Here is a 17,198-nt window from a genome sequence, read left to right as displayed (position 1 = left end):
CGCCTGGTACATAGCAAATGATGAATAAACCTTAGTTCTCTCCTGCCCCCACCCCACCTTCTCCCACCTTTCGCATCAACAAGCTGCCTGTCTATTTTCTTCACTGCTGTGTCCCCAGTGTCAGGGGGAGTGCACACTGGCACATGCAGAGGGCGGCGGGGGTGGGTGGCAGGAAGGGCAGGGTGTTAAAATGCAAAGCTGCACTTCAGGAGAAATAAATGGACATGTTCAGAGAACAAGAAAAAACGAGACTAGTGAATGAAAACTGTTGAAAAAACCCGCATTTAGTCCAGAGAACAGAAGATTTGGGGTCTCGCTAGCAGGGGTCGTAGACCTGTATTGATCTGAGTAACAGGCTGCTGCGTGGACGGGGAATGAGCCTTGACGGGTCTGGAACTAGACACAGATTTCAGCCGGATGGGCGGAAGCATCTTCTGCCAGCAGAGCCTTCAAGGTGCAGAGAGACGCCCTCTGGCGGTGGCTGGGGTGAGAGTGGAGGCTGAATGGTCACAGGTGGAGTTAGGGCGAGAAGGCTCAAGAGCTGCATGCTGGGAAGGGGGGAGAAGACATTTTACCCCTTTCAACCCTGAAGGCTCTGATTCTGAGAATTCTGCTCCGTTAGAAACCGTCGAATAAGGAGGTCAATGGCTGTCATTTGTGGCTCATTCCAAACCTCACTTGAAATTCCCCACTTGGTAAATAATGGTGCAAACCTCGTTGTTCAAGATAAAAATAACTACCACTTGACTCAGCCCCTCTGCTGGTCTGTTCCTAGTTTCTCAAATGTTCCAGCACTCTCCCTGCTTCTCGCCCTCACTCACACCTCCCTTCTCCCCTGATTGCCATCTCCCCCCTCCCGACTGTCTTCCCAAATTATGCTCATTCTTTAGGGTCCAGCTGAAATCTATCAGGCACCTCCCCAGGTCCCTGCAGGTCCAATCAGCCTGTCCCATTCCATCTTTCCACGGTATTTTCTTTTCAGGCGTATGAGATCTCACGGGTACAACTCCCTTCCAAGCTAGATTATGAGCTTCTGGCCTCTCACAGAGGCTTAGTGGTAGTCTTACTTCCTCCCCACTCAAAAAAATAATGGGTGCTCAATATTTGATTTGTAATTTCATGAATATGGCAAGTATTCTCTCCCCTACAGAAACAGAAGAAAACAAGCAAGCAAAACCAAAAACCCAGCTTGCGTCAGTTTCTATTGGTCTACCATGGGCTCTTCACATTCTGGGTCCACCAGAAAAAAAGCTGATGCAACTAATTACAACATTGTGAATGACTGTGGGACAATGCTTAATTCATAGTTTTAAGTCCCCAAATATCACTTTTCCTCCTTTGTTCACTATGACCCTGACAAGTCTCCAGAAGTGAGGAGCACAATTTTGTGTATTTGGGTTTAAGTTCTAGCCCTGGCTCATGCTAACAGGGTGACCTTCAGCAAGATCATAGACCACAGGGACAGGACCCAGGTTTTGTCAGCTGCAACATGGGATGGGTGACAGCCTGCTCTCTGGATGATGTGGGAATCCAATAAAATGCGAAGTCCTTTACAAGTGTTAGTGGCTAATATCCTTAGTATCTGGTGCGATAATATCTTCTTTGCTACCTTCTTTGTAAAGCAGTTAATTCCATAGCATATGCTTCGAGAAGGGCAGGAGTCCACCTAGTCCACTGCCCGGTTAGAGCCAAATGTGAACTCAGAAGGGAACGTTGAGGTTGTCGGCCCACCCCGTCCCTGGTGACCACTGTGTCTACGAAGCACCTTCCCTCCACTGAGGTTTCTTGCTCTGAAAAAGAGAGAAAAGCGTGTGTCCTGCAAAGCCGGGGCATTGTTTAAACTCCCTCTTTCGCCTACTTTAGTCCTTATAGAAAAGAAGGAGCTGTCAGTTCCCCATTTCTAGAGCGTGAAGGGAGATTAATAACAATAATAGTTCATGTGGAGATAATGTTCCCTGAAAAATACCTCTCCAGTCTAATTCTCTCAGTTCAGAGAAATGGGTCCTGAGAGGCAGGAGAATTGATATGATTATGAGTCATACACTTGGAGAGATACGAAATAACTCAATCAGCCCAGAATCCCATCACTTTCCTTACCTGAGTTCTCCATTAAACTCAATTTGCTTTTCTCAAGTTAGGCCAAATTTTTAGCGGTGACTTAAGCTAGTCCTGAAATTTGAGCCCACAGCACGACCATATCTTTACTTAAAGTGGTCAGTGCCTGGGCTTATCATTCAAATTAATGCAGTGGAAAGAGCACTGGCTTAGACAGTGGCTCTGCCCCTTCGTGGCTGTGCTGTCATTTAGGACAATGGGGTAATAATGAGACCATGGTCATAGTCATAGCGCCTGTGGTGTCAGGGATTGGCTAAGGTTTTCTCTATTCCCTCTTCCTCTTCTTCACATTCCCTGTAAGTGCAAATTTAGTGCCTATTTGGAGATTATCTCCCCTTACACACTTCCAGGCACCTGTCTAGATTCTTTCCCTTAAATTTCTAAGGAGAAATTTAACCCTGCCCTCTCTAGGTAATTGGCAGAGCACGTGGATTTGCCTCTCTTAGCAACAAATAATAATCACACCTCAGGTCCTACAAAAGGCTACAACCATGAACTCTTTCACATTCTGGTCATTATAAGAGCCTGATTTGTGAGAAATCGTGTTGATGGAGGGATGGATGAGGAACACCTATTTCCTTCATCCATCTACATGTGATGAGTTCTATCATTGGATCAGCTAGATCATGCAAGAGCTGTGCTCTTGGACCGATGAATTTGACCCTCATAAAATCACTTTCACTGAACAGTTGCTCAGAGTGGGTCATTGTTCTCCACTGCAGAGCATCATGAGAAACAGCCCCAGGAAATATCTGATTGTAGCTTTTATAGGGTAGTGTTAGGACATCCCCCAGACCTCATCCCAATGGGTCTCCCCAGTGAGAAGCCACGGGAGGATTCCTCATGACACCAGGTCTTGGCAACTGGAAAAGCAGTGCATCTTCCAGAGGAACGGGATTGGTTTGCCTCACAGATTTGGTGAGTCCTATAGAGGCCAGGAACTCCTCTTCGCTTAGCCACTAGGAAGTTCTCAGGCAGATCTGTGCCGATTCCTTGCATCCCACTTGTCTCCATGCTTCCTTTGCCAGTCACTCTCCAGCTCTACAGCCTGAATGCCTTCTACCCTTAATTTTTTCCTTTTGTATCATATATATTTTTGTTAGAACCACACAACTTTTCTAGAAAAAAGAGGAAATTATAAATACATTTCAGAAATTATAGGATGCCTTGAATGGTTTCCTAACAATTTCTTGTATGTACATTGAATCTTCTTAAGTAGATTATAGTCAAAACAAGAGGAAGTTTCTATGGACTGAATATTTGTGTGCCCCCAAAAGTCATATGTTGAAGACCTCATGCCCAGTGTGATGGTATTAGGGGGTGGGGCCTTCAGGGGTAATTAGGTCATGAGGGTGGAGCCTCATGAATGGTATTAGTGCCCTTATAAGAAGAGACACGAGATAGATGATCTCTCAGCCATGTGAGGACACAGCAAGAAGGGGGCCTTTGCAACCAGGAAGAGAGTTCTCACCAGACACCGAATCTGCTGGCACATTGACCTTAGACTTCCCGGTTTCCGGAACTGTGAGAAATAAGTGTTTGTTGTTTAAGACACCTAGTCTGTGGTATTTTGTTATAGCAGTCTGAGCAGACTAAGACAGAGGGTCATTTTTTTTTTCACTTCTTTTACGTCTCTCATTGTGTCAGTTTAGGTGGCAAGACAGAATTAGACCTGCAAGAGTTTTATTTGGTGGAACACTTGTGAAGGATAAAGGGGAGAGGGAGCAGGAGAAAGTGGAGAGGGTCTTCAGTCCCTGATGCAGGTCTGATATCTGTGAAAGGAGAAAGGGAAGGAAGGAGCACTGGGTAAGAGGAGCCTCCGACTGCAGTGAGCTCTGGGAAAGTCTCAGCCAGGCCAATGGGAGCGCCAGAGCAAAGATTTCCCACCAGAGAAGTGTGCAGTGGGCAGGGACGGCCAGGCTGTAGTACTCCTGCCATGCCTAGTCATTGGCCTGGAACAGTGGGAAGAGTATGACCTCAGCATGAGTGTTTGGGGAGACCTGAATGTGTAGCAGCTGGAGGCTGTTCACCAACTACTTTCCTCACAGCAGGCTCTCTTGAAGGGAGATCTGAGTGGCAGACCTCAGTGGCTGCCGCATCCACAGTGCCTAGTACACTGCAATTCGGAAGTCTCTTTCAGCAGGGTGCATGTTTCACACCTTCCAGTTTCTCCTCATCAACAAAACTTAGCTGTTTTGCATGCTGTTCTCTTAAGATTTTGTGTCCCGTTTTCTTTGGCCCTTGATGCCCTCTCCTCAGGAAATGAGTGCCATAGGAGAGTGGCTAAGAGTGCAGGTTCTGGAGCCAGACTGCCAGGGTCCATAATGTGGATCAACTGCCTACTAGCTGTGGGAACTGGGGCAAAGTACCTAACTCTGTGCCTCAGTTTCCTCACTTACAAAATGATGACAATAATAGTACCTTTCTCATGGGGTTGTTGTAAAAATTAAATGCTTCACATGAAGCACTTAGAACAGAGCTTTGGAAATAATAATTTCTCAGACAATGATAACAATTGCGATGCTCCCAAATTCATATGTTGAAATCTAGCCCCCAAGGGGATAGTATTTGGAGGTGGGGCCTTTGAGAGGCAGTGAGGTCATAAGGGCAGAGCCCTCATGAATGAGATTAATGCCTTTATAAAAGAGATCCCAAAGAGCTCCCTTGCTCTCTCCACCATTGAGGATACAACGAGAAGTCTGCAACTCTGAAGAGGGCCCCCACCCGACCATGCTGGCACCCTGATCTTGGACTTCTAGCCTCTAGAACTGTGAGAAATGAGTCTACGTTGCTTATAAGTCACCTAGTCTATGATATTTTGTTATAGCAGCCCAAACAGACTAAGACAACTAATTAATTAAAAATTAGTAAGTTCTCAGGTGAAGTTAATATAGCAATATTAATATGGCGTGTCTCCCATTAACACGTTTGAGTTTGAAATTTTGCCTTTCCATTTATCCTGTTTGAATACCTCTAAGGCATTTCAAACAGACCGGCAGAAAGCTTTAAGGAACCCTTCATATCACTTCATGTGGGCTGGTAACTTTCCCCCTGGCTTTGGAACCAGACATAAAGTTGTTAGCATAAGGCCCAACACATAGTAAGCACTTGAAAAGGTAGCTATTTCTACCACAAGCACTGTTAAAGGTGGTCTCTGGCTTATTTTTTCCTTTTCATTCTTCCGTTTACTCAACATTTATTGAGCATCTGTGGGTGTCAGGCACTCTGGTAAATGCTAGAGAATCAAAGATAAATCAGACATAGTTCTTGCCCTCCACAAGACCAAACTCTAAGAGGAGAGAAGGGACGGGCACAAAAATAACTATAATAAAGGGCAGAAAATCATAAGAATTTTAGTACAGGGTTGGATAAAGTGCTAAGAGAGCAGAGAAGAGGGAGAAATTGCTTCCAGCTGGGCATCAGGGAAAACATTCTGGAAAAACAGATCTGTCACATGGTTCATAAACGCCAAGATCTAGACCCGCAGGGCCTGGGCGTGTGCAGAAAGCAGCCCTTTGGAAAGGGAATGTCAGGCGTCACATTTCTCACCTGCCATAGCCTGGCCTGGGCACACACTGTGTGTTCTCAGGGACTATGTATGCTTTACAGGGACCAGCTGCCTCTCAAATCTTATTGCAAATATAATTGGCAGATCTACACAGCAAATCAGAAGTAATCACGATGATAGCTTCAAGCCTGGCATCTGTTCCTTGTAAGCATTCTATAAACAATGCTCTGAACGCTTTTCTGGAACTCAAGGAGACAGGCATCAGGGCCTTTTCCTTTTGTTTGTCGCAGGTCATTAACAAAATAATTGCGTGAGGCACCAGCACCCCATTAAGGGCGGTAACTCCATCCCTCAGGGGAATTGCCACCTGTCTCCTGCTTAGCCTAAATTTGCTTCTAACTGTGTTACTCTTTTGATTTGTTCATATTCTGCCTTCACAACCTCCACTTCGCCCACAACCTCCACTTTGCCCACATCCCCCACTAGGCTTCTCCTAAAATAAATGCAACCTGAGGACTCACATCGCTTGTGTTTCTGTTCCTCAGAGCCTCCTCTGGAAGACTGCCATGGTTGAGATTTCTAGTTAGATGGGCTGCTCCTCCGTGGCCACATTTCAATCACTTCTATTTGGGGTCCATTTTGTGGAACAGCAGGAAACTCCAGGTTTTTTTCTGTCCACCTTTAATAACTGTGAGGTCTGGGACTGGCTGGTGACCTCATTTAGGCTCCCTGATTTGATCGTGGCAGTCCTGATTCTAAAGTAGGAAAAATGCAGGGAAGTATGTGGTGCCACGTGAGGCAAGAGAAGGCTCTGGATTCCTGGCACTGTTACTTTGAGGTCCCTTTCACTGAGATGGGGAAGCACTGGTTGGGGGAGGGGGAGGGCAGGGGAAACAAGAGTTCAGTTTTGGAAAGTTTGAGATTCCCTTTAAATAGTACAAATGGAGATGTAGAGTAGGCAGGTAGATATCTAAGTACGGAGTTCTGAAAAAAGGTTAAGGTTAGACATATAATAGAAATAAACAGATATATATACACACACACAAAGAGAAAGAAATTTGGGAATCTTCAGAATATAGATGTTATTTAAATCTGTGGGACTGGATAATATCACCAAGGAAGTGAATGCTTATAGAGAAGAGAAGAAGAGTCCTAGGACCTTCCAAAGTTTAGAAGTCATGGAGAAGATGAGGACCCAGCAAAGGAGATTAAAGAGGAGCAGCCAATGAGGCAAGAAAAATCTAGGAGGATTTAGAGTCCTGGAAGCCAAAGGAAGGAAGCATTTTGAGGAGGAATGATCAATTGGGCCAGCTGGCTGATGGGTCAAGTGAGGTGGGACCTGAGAACTGACTGTGGGATTCAGCAACAGGGAAGTTATTGGTGACCTTGACAAGAGCAGTATCAGGCAAGTTTGTTCTGGCTTCTGGGCCCATGTTCCCACTGTGACATCCCCTTACCTACCATGAGCACTGCATTCTCTCCCCGGGCCTCACTCTCAGCTTTTCCATGCAACAAATGTCCTTGAAATCCTTTGCCACTGCTCAGAACTTCTGTCTCCTGACATTACAGAGATTCTTAGCCTTTTGGGGTCAGAGACTCTTTGAGAAACCCATATAAATATGTGCTCTTTCTCCACATCCACATACAATAATGTATTATAATTTAAAAAGTTCACAGACTCCCTAATCCCCGATCTGAGGTTAAGAAAGCCTTACCTAATGAGTTTCCTTCAGCTCTGGCAACGCAGAGGTCTTAAAACCGCAGTTTGATGGATGGACATTGAGGGTATAATGCCAAGTGAAATAAGTCAGAGGGAGAAGGTCAAATACCGTATGATTTCCTTCATTAAGTAGTAGATAATAACAACAATAAACAAACACATAGGGACAGAGATTGGATTGGTGGTTACCAGAGGGGAAGGGGGGAGGGAGGAGGGTGAAAGGGATAATTCGGTACATGTGTGTGGTGATGGGTTGTAATTAGTATTTTGGTGGTGAACGTGATGTAATCTATGCAGAAATAGAAGTATAATGATGTACACCTGAAATTTTTACAATGTTATAAACCAATGTTACTGCAATAAACAAAAAATAAAAAAAAAAATGAAAAGGAATAAAAATGGAGTAGGTCAAAAAAAAAACCCGCAGTTTGTCCATCCCAGACCTAAAACTCTCCTTATATCTTTGTTCAAATCAAAGACAATTAGAGCTAAGAGCTGATAATGTGTTTATTATAAGCTCTCAGGGAGGCAAATTTAGGACAAACACAAGCAGACGTGGTAACCAATTCAAATGTGTATTTAAATGGGATAATTTCACCTGTATCCATACCTCCTTAGCTTCACTTTAGACCTGATCTCTTCTGCTGGTTACAATAGGTGATTAGACTGGGGCAGCCAAATCCTCTATGCCAAGGATCGTAAACTCAACATCTGTGGGGACCAGGCACGTAATGAAACAGGCTGAAATGCATGGAAAACATAGGGTCTGCAGTGAACAGGTAAAGCGGAGAGCACACACGTGCTTTGAAACGAGCAGCTGATACTCTGGCAAATGTTGATGTGCAAGAATTTCAGCTCATATTGCTAGAACTTGTGATTTTTCAAGATAATTTGCAATCTTGATTCTCATGCAGGATAAATAAAATATGTAAGCAGCAGCTAGAATGTGTAGTTTGTAGGATATCAGCTTATGACCCTACAGCTAGGCCAAGTCAGAGGGAAGACTAAAGTATGTTTATAGATTAATTCTGGTGTGGGAGTCTACTTCTTTTCTTCGTTGTGACACATTGTATTTTCCAAAAATCACCCAAGTAATATTTCCAGTCCCACGTATTTTCCAGAATCTTACCATTCATATCAAGTGCACCTGGAACCTGCGTTGGCCTTTGTAGCTGGCTTGACAAACAGACATGATGCTGAGTGACTGCCAAGACCAAATCATATGAAGCAATATGCTTTCTAGCTGGTTCTCTCTCTCTCTTAGAACGCTCACCCTAGAAACCCAGCTGCTAGGCTGTGAGGAAGCCCAAACTAGCCCAGCAGAGGTCACATGGAGATCCTCATGTGGAGAGGAACTGAGGCCCCCAGCCAGCATCAACCACCCAGTATGTATGAGAACAAACCTTCAAATAATTTTAAGCCCTCAACCTTTGAGTCATGCAGCTAAGGCCTTCAGGGAGCAAAGACAAGCTGTTTCTGCTGTGCCTTCTCCAAATTCCTGACCCACAGACTGGGAGAGAATAATAAATAGTTGCTTTATGTCATTAAGTTGGAGTGGCTTGTTAGGCAGCCATAGTAACTGAGTTTCCATTTACAAATATGGGAGTGCTTCAGCAAATCCATCCGTGGAATACACCTTTTAGAAACATCTTCTCTCCCTGGAGTCTTTTTAAATTATGATTTTCTTTGGCTGATGCCCCACTGACCTCCTATGACTCTGACTTCCAGACTTTTCCGAGACTGCAGTCTTCATTTTGATGATGCTCCGGTTGTTCTTCATGTGAGCACAGTGCCAACTTCAGCTCCTCTCCACTGTCCCAGGAACCTCACTCGTCATGCGCTGAAGCAGACTCCCAGCAGTCTCTGGAAATAAGTCTGTTCTGGGTAGGCAAGCTATGTTTGCATTCTTTAACTTTTTCACTCTCTAAAAATAGCAGTTTTCATGAACTAGGCTTAAGTTTCAAACTCTAAATGCTGCTTTTTTGTTGGAGAGCCTTCCTCCACCTTGTCCATGAGGGTCACAGCTCAAGCAGTAAAACATCCTCTGGGAGACTTGACCTAACCACCTCTTTTTCCCAGACAAAATTCGAGGCCCTGTGCCCATAGCAAACATCCGGTGCAGCACAGACCAGGGCAGCAGAGGCAGGATGGTGAAAGGAGTTTGCAGTCAGACAGACCTGGGTGTGAATCTTGCTTTGCCACTTAATTTTGAGCTGTGGACCTTGGACAAGTTGGGTCCTACATGTATAAAATAGAGATAATAATGCCTATCTCTTAGTGTTATTGGGGAGTAAATAGATAAGGTATGGAAAGTGCTTACCAGTATATCTGGAACATAAGTAAAGCCTGGTAGAGAAAGTTATTACTGGAACTACCACCACCTCCATGAGTACCAGCAGCACCAATAACAACAACACCTCCACCATGCGCATCACCACAATCACCATACCACCATGACCATCATCTCCACCAGTACCAGTACCACCACCACCACCACCAGTAACAACAACACCTCCACCACTCGCATCACTACAATCACCATACCACCATGACCATCATCTCCACCAGTACCAGTACCACCACCACCACCACCAGTAACAACAACACCTCCACCACTCGCATCACTACAATCACCATACCACCATGACCATCATCTCCACCAGTACCAGTACCACCACCACCACCACCAGTAACAACAACACCTCCACCACTCGCATCACTACAATCACCATACCACCATGACCATCATCTCCACCAGTACCAGTACCACCACCACCACCACCAGTAACAACAACACCTCCACCACTCGCATCACTACAATCACCATACCACCATGACCATCATCTCCACCAGTACCAGTACCACCACCACCAGTAACAACAACACCTCCACCACTCGTATCACTACAATCACCATACCACCATGACCATCATCTCCACCAGTACCAGTACCACCACCACTGCCAATAACAACAACACCTCCACCACTCGCATCACCACAATCACCATACCACCATGACCATCATCTCCACCAGTACCAGCACTACCACCACCAACACCAACACCTCCACCAGTACCAGGACCACCACCACTAGTAAAAACAACACCACTTCCGTCACTTGCAATGACCATAATCACCATGCCACCACCACCTCCACCAGTACAGCAACACCACCACCAATGATAAGAATGAAAACAACACCACCTCTATCCCTTGCACCACCACAATCCCCATACCACCACCACTGCCACCTCTACCATCACTGCCTCCTCTGCCACATTGTATTTGTTCATTTGGCTCACCTACTATAGGAAGCACAATTCAAAGGCAGGGCGGGTGACTTGATGTCTTTGTATTCACAGTGCCCCCACGTCGTGCTCTGAAATAGTACACACAAATATTTTGTGGAACACATCAATGAATGAACATACATGGTAATATTTTAAAATCACCTTTAGCTCTACATACTTTTATGACGAGGCTATGAGATCTAACATAATTTGAGTTCCTACAGTGTGAAAGGTGCTGAGCGGGCACATTGTATATGATGTCACATGTAATCTTTAGCCTCAACTTCTATCCCCAGCAATCCCTGTATCTATAACCCCGCTTCTCACTCACCATCTCACTTTTTTAGGCCCACCTCTGGCTGAGCAGAGTTACTATCCACTCCTCAGTGTTGCCCTTTCTTAGTGTTCTTAAGTTCCTCTATATTCTTGATAATTTAAGAATGATTTGTGCTAATTTTAGATTGTATTCATGTAAACTAGTGGTTCTTGAAGTGTGGTCCTTGGCCGAGCAGCAACACCAGCATCATCTGGGAACTTGATAGAAATGCAAATTCTTGAGCCCCTACCTCAAACCTAATGACGTAGAAACTCTAGGAGTGGGGCCCAGCAATCTGTGTTTTCACAAGCCCTCCAGATGATTCTGACGCTCAGTCAGATTTGAAAACCACTGCTATAAACCATATGTAAGTAGGCATTAAATGGTTACACAGAAATGGTGCAACAGTGAGTGGAAAGTTTTCAACCTACATTGTAGTGAGGCCGTAAAGCTATTTGATATTCCTAAAATAAAGAGTTTATAAATAATAAGGCATTGGCAGGGAGTGAGGGCAGCAAGGGCAGCAGGGTGAAAAGGAATAGAGATGAGAGCACATCTTCCAAGCAGCCCTCAGCATGGTTATTCTTCTGGCTAGCACCAAGGAGGTGTGTAAAATCGTTCCACGCCACAGCAGAACTGTGATTTTCAGGTGAAATTCTATGCAGAGTCACACACAACAGGGAAGTCAGAGCAGTTCTGGCTGAGGGGGCTGGGCGCCCAGGGCCTCTGGCTCACTCCCTATGGCAGCCTCTGAGTTATTTGGAGAAACCACGCACTTAGCTTCCTTGCAGTTGTGATTCTGTAAAGCCAGCCATTGGTCGTGGTTAGCCCCCAGCCAGGGCAAAGCCACTAAAGCTGTCAGTAAGGGATGGGAGAGTGTTGACAAACAGCAGAGAGACCCCGGTGGAATCAGGGCCCCTGCCTTGTGCGCCTGCAGGGGGCACCATCACACAGGATTCACGGCAGCCTGGTCAGTCTGGGCAGCCAGGGCCAGGATCAAATACCAGGCTAACTCTGCCTGACTGCGATGCCCAGGACAGCAGAGTGAGCGAGAGGACAGAGACCCGGGGTGAGTCAAGCCCCCAGGAGGCAGGAGTTGACAAGGAGAGAAGGCTCCGGAATGACTGTGGGCACTTGGTCAGCTTGGGTGATTTCTCCTGGACAGCCTTTCATTAGGGAGGGAATTTAAGGGAACATTTTATAGTTTGTGGTTATGTATACACACACACACACAGACACTGTATAGAAAACTAGTTATGGTTCTTGTTCCTCAGAGAGGTCAGTCACTCTCAAGTCATTTTGTTGCATTTATAAGATGCATCACAGTTAAAGACCATGATGTTATTCACCCCTCTACCTTTGCTTTTTCTAGAAAGCCTTTCCCTCCCTGAAGATTCCTATCAGATGTCACATCCTCCTGGAAGACAATGCACCTCCCTCCTTCTCTGGGGCTGGTTGCCCCTCCCTCCCCTGTGTTCCTGCTACGTGTATTTTTGCACTGTGTTAAATTGTCTCCTTTCTAGACTACGGACCCTTGAGGACAGGCTCCGTGCATTCAGCTAATGCCAGCCCAGCGCTACTGCATAATAGATGTTCGAGAAATCCTTGTGGAGTGACTGAATCAGTCATCGTGGGTGGAGCGGCAACTCACCCGGGCGAGCCCAGCTGACAGTGGACGTCAGTCTGGTTACCCGGGCTCAGCGTGGCAGCTCAGTTAGAACTGCTGGGGTTGGGGGCACCCTTCACGTTCACAGTGAGATCCTGGCTTTCCTTCCCTCCTGCTCTGAGAGAGAAGCTGGTAAGACAGGGAAGGCACAGATCCCAGAGCCCAGGTTTATTACCAGTGATAAGAAACCTCACTGCTAACACCACAAGCAGAAGTGGGATTGAAATGGGTCTCACTGGCCCCAGACTCAGAATATCAAATCTCTTTGGCTAAAAATTTGTCACTGACCCAGCAGTTTTTATGCCTAGTTGCTTTTCCTTGTGGCTAATTTAAGCCGCCTCTCACTGCCAGGACTCTTGGAAAGAAGGGAGTTGAGGTGAAAATCAGCTGCATTCAATTGATCTGACCAAGTGGGCTGTCTCCCCTTTTCCCTTCATATCCTATGAAAGAGTTTCCTTCCATAGGAAGGATGCATGTCTGGCCTAAGACAGAACACTTTCTCTTTCACCCAGATATATATTAAGGGCTTTGCTGTGCATTTGAAAATGAATAAATGACTACAATTGGGTTTTATTTTTAAAGTTGGCATTTTCAACATTTACTAAAATGTTCTCAATAAAGTCCGAGTAGTTGTAAAGTTTGGATGATAGAAGACAAGTCTCCCCACCCCCTTTCACTCCCTAGCCTGCAAGGACCAGGGCGGTAAAGGACTATTATGGACTGAAAGTTTATGTCCCCCAAATTCATATGTTGAATTTCTCTCTCTCTTCCCAAGTGCACGCACAGAGGGAAGGCCATGTGAGGACACAGCGAGAGGGCGGCCCACAAGCCAGGAAGATGGCCCTCACCAGGAACTGAATTGGTCAGCACCTTGATCTTGGTCTTCCCAGCCTCCAGAACTGTGAGGAAACAAATTTCTGTTGTTTAAGCCCCCCTGGACTATGGTAACTTGTTATGGTAGCCCGAGCTGACTGAGACAAGGACAAAGATGGGAGTGAAATAGAGAGAGTTGGACCCAGGGCGCAGCTCTGAAGCTGCCTTCCTCCATGTCTGTGTAGAACCAGGCCTGGGTTTTCTCAGCAGCTAAGGGGACTGGTCGCTATGGCAACGGCACAGCAGGCTCAGGCTGAGGCCTAGGGGCAGACTCCTCCATCCCTGCCATAGGTCTGCCTGTAACAAGGAAAGGATTGTTACATGCCAGGCACTCCATAGCATTCAGGTCTGCAACCAATCTCAGGTGTCTCCACAGCCGCCTAACCAACCCACTCCAGACCCTCACTATAGAACAACCCAGAACTAGACTCTCTTGAGCTTTTTGAGCCAAAGGGTAAGTAATGTGTGAGAGAGGTAGAAGATTGAAAAGGTTGCACACACAATCAGCAACTTGCAATTCCTGCCTTTCCTTCCCCAAGGTCGAGCTGACCAGTGGGTTGTAGGGAGGCTGACAACCTTGAATGTGGGTTTGGCATGTTGCTGGATGCCAACATCTGTCCCAAGGAAAAGACAATGTCCCTCTCTGTCACTGCAAGGCTAAGCCCTTCTCCTCAGCCCTGCCACCCAGCCAGATCCCCACATCAAGGCAGAGATGAGGGACAGGCCAGAAAGGTTGTAACCATATTTAGTTTAAAGAGAAAAAGATTATGTAAACCCAGTAAAAAAGGTTCTCATCCATCCTAGATGTTGAGTTCATGCAAAAAAATTTCAGAGAGGGTCCCTTGTCACAGATGCTCCTTGCAAAACAAGCAGAGGTTCCTCATTTTTACCCCATCTCCCGTGGCTGGCCTAACCCGTTCTAAGCTCCCCAGAGAGTCAAGGGTCATGGGGTCAGGGGAGCAGATGGTGACCCAGACTTGAGGTGCAGGGAAGGAATTTCTTGTTTTCTTGTCCCAAGGGCTTCTTCCTCCCCACTGAGACCTGAGCCAGAGGAAATTAGGTCAAATAGCAGCAAGAGAGATGATTTCCAGTAGAGAAAAGGGAATTTCAGACAAAAATGTAGATTTTCTAGAGCTCAGGTCACCTGGTTTGGAGGAGCTTTCATGTCCATTTTAGGAAGCCGTGTGGTATAGTGGAAGGAGCACTAGACCAGGAGTCAGGAAAAATGGGTCACAGTTCGGGTCTTACTAGCTATGCAATCTTAGATTAGACAAGTCCCCTAACCTCCCAAGGACTCAGTCTCCTCATCAATGAAATGTAGAACACATGTCCTTTTCCACTTGTTTCACACAGTGGAAAGGATGATGATCAAACGAGAGAAAAAAAATGTCTTTGTGGACAGGCGATATAAACAAAACAGGTTTTTCAAGCACTTTGATCACTCGGAGAAAAAGTGTTGTTAAAAACAGACAGTCAGGCCAGTCCCTGTGGCCTAGTGGTTAAGTTCAGCCTGCTCCACTTCAGCGGCCCAGGTTCAGTTCCCGGGCTCGGACCTACACCATTTGTCTGTCGGTGGCCATGCTGTGGTGGCAGCTCACATACAAAAATAAAAGGAAGAGTAGTAGCAGATGTCAGCTCAGGGTGAATCTTCCTCAGCAAAAAAAAAAAAAAAAAAACAGATGGTAATAAATCTGGTAGCAGAAAGCAAGACCTGCTCTCTGAGCAGACAGCAGTTACACACCCAGAATGCAATCTGGCCCTGCTGTTCTTTCATGCTGGTTACATTTCTGGAGTCACAATGCTGGCTTGAAACTCCGTGGAAAACATGAATCAGTCTCTTCACAGACCTAATTTATTGGGCCAGTTCAGGCCAACAGCTTTCCATTCTGTGGACAGAATCAGTCAAGGTGGATTCAGGACAGAATTGAGTTGATATGTCAAGTGTCAGCCAGGAAGGCTCGTCTGACACAGCCCTAGGGGTATAGAAAAGCCAGGAACCTGGTAGATGAAGCCACAGATTTAAAGGCGGTCATTCTAAGTGCACAGTGTGGAAGAGACCACTGGTCACCACTGACCTAATAATATTAGGTATTTGTGATTATTATTTGCTTAGTGCTCATGTGCCAGGTGCTGTGCAAAGTTCTTTACAAACATTACCTCCCATAATTCTCTGAAAACCCTATGAAGTAGCTATTACCATTTTACTTATGAGAAAACTAGAGTTCAGAGAGGTTAGGTAACTTGCCCAGAGTCACAGTGAGAGGGCTGGAATCCAAATCATGTTGTACGTGATAAGTAAGATTGAATTCTTAACCACTGCATCAGCAATTCCCACCCTGGCCTGGGCGTCAGATTCACCCGCAAGGCTTGTTGAAACATGGCCCATACCCCTGGGCCCCATACCCTGGGTATCTGACTCAGGAGGTCTGGAGAGGGCCTGAGAATCTGCATTTATAGCAGGTGCCCAAGTGCTGCTGCTGGTCCTGGGAGCAGCCGTGGAGAACCCGTGCACTGGGCCGTATGCCTCTCATACAGCAAGGGAGCCCTGCGGCAGGGCCGTGCTGGCCCACCAAAGGAAACCCACCTGGGTGGGCACTGGCTTCTGAAAGGCCCCACTTGTTCTCAACACCCTTCCTAGAAGTGAATTTCCTCATTCAGGAGCCTCACCTAAGCTAGACATGGCAAACATAGGGGCTCTCATCTTTCTAGAAAATTGTTTTCCAGCTTTCTCTCAGTTCCTCATTCACCTGATTCACTATCTGTTCAAAACAGTCAGCAATCTTAGAAGTGCCAGAATCTGGAAGGATTTCCTCTAGAATCTCAGAATCGGGGGGGACCTCAGGGGCCCTCCTGCTGAATCCTCTCTGGGGTGCCGTCAGAGGCTGCACGGTAAGACGTCAATGATTATCAAGGCAAAGTGTGCATAGCTATGGCAGAAGACAGTTCTCGGAGCCTGGCTGAAGGGTTTCAGAGGCTCTCTCCTCCCTTCTAGCTGGCTGCCCTCTGGCTGTTCCCATCAAGCTCATCCTCCCCACTCCCAAATGCTCAAATTTCTGTCTTATCCTCCTGCAGTGGGTTAAATGTTGGCCCCTGAAAAGATGTATCCATGTTCTCACCCCCGCATAGAGGTCGTAGGTACAAGACTGTCATCAAAACCAATCCTGCGTAACAAACAGTGGAGCACTCCAAAGGCAAGATTTCCTACTTCACAGTTTTCTGAAATATCAGCTGGCATCAAGTCATGGCAACATCATTTTGCCATGGAAAGGACAAGAAACACCTTTGATCTTTATATGGTCTTCACACACACACACATACACACACACGCATGCACACACACATGCACATTCATCAAGGACTTCGTATCTGATCCCGGGTCTTCCTCATCACTCCTATCCCGCCATCACTGCAGTCACTGTGGGCAGGCCATGCAACCCCCAGCTCACATCTCTAACCATCTCATCATCATTTACCTCCACCTCACTTTAGCCGTTTACTCCATGGCCACACCTAGACCTTGTCATTACCTGGAACTCTTCTGCAAAAGAAATATGACAGCTCCTAGCTGTCAAATACCACACAATAATCTCTCATCCCAATCTCCATCCTGCCTGAACTTTCACTTGTTGGCAGGTACCTCACCTGTACTTGGACCCATCAAAATCTCCCTGTCCACTCATCCTTCATTCTCCCCACCTCCCATCTATCAG

Source organism: Ceratotherium simum, chromosome 7, assembly GCF_057802395.1.
Source record: "Ceratotherium simum simum isolate JZ-2026a chromosome 7, ASM5780239v1, whole genome shotgun sequence".
NCBI classification, from domain to species: Eukaryota; Metazoa; Chordata; class Mammalia; order Perissodactyla; family Rhinocerotidae; genus Ceratotherium; species Ceratotherium simum.
This window is presented reverse-complemented; position numbering follows the sequence as displayed.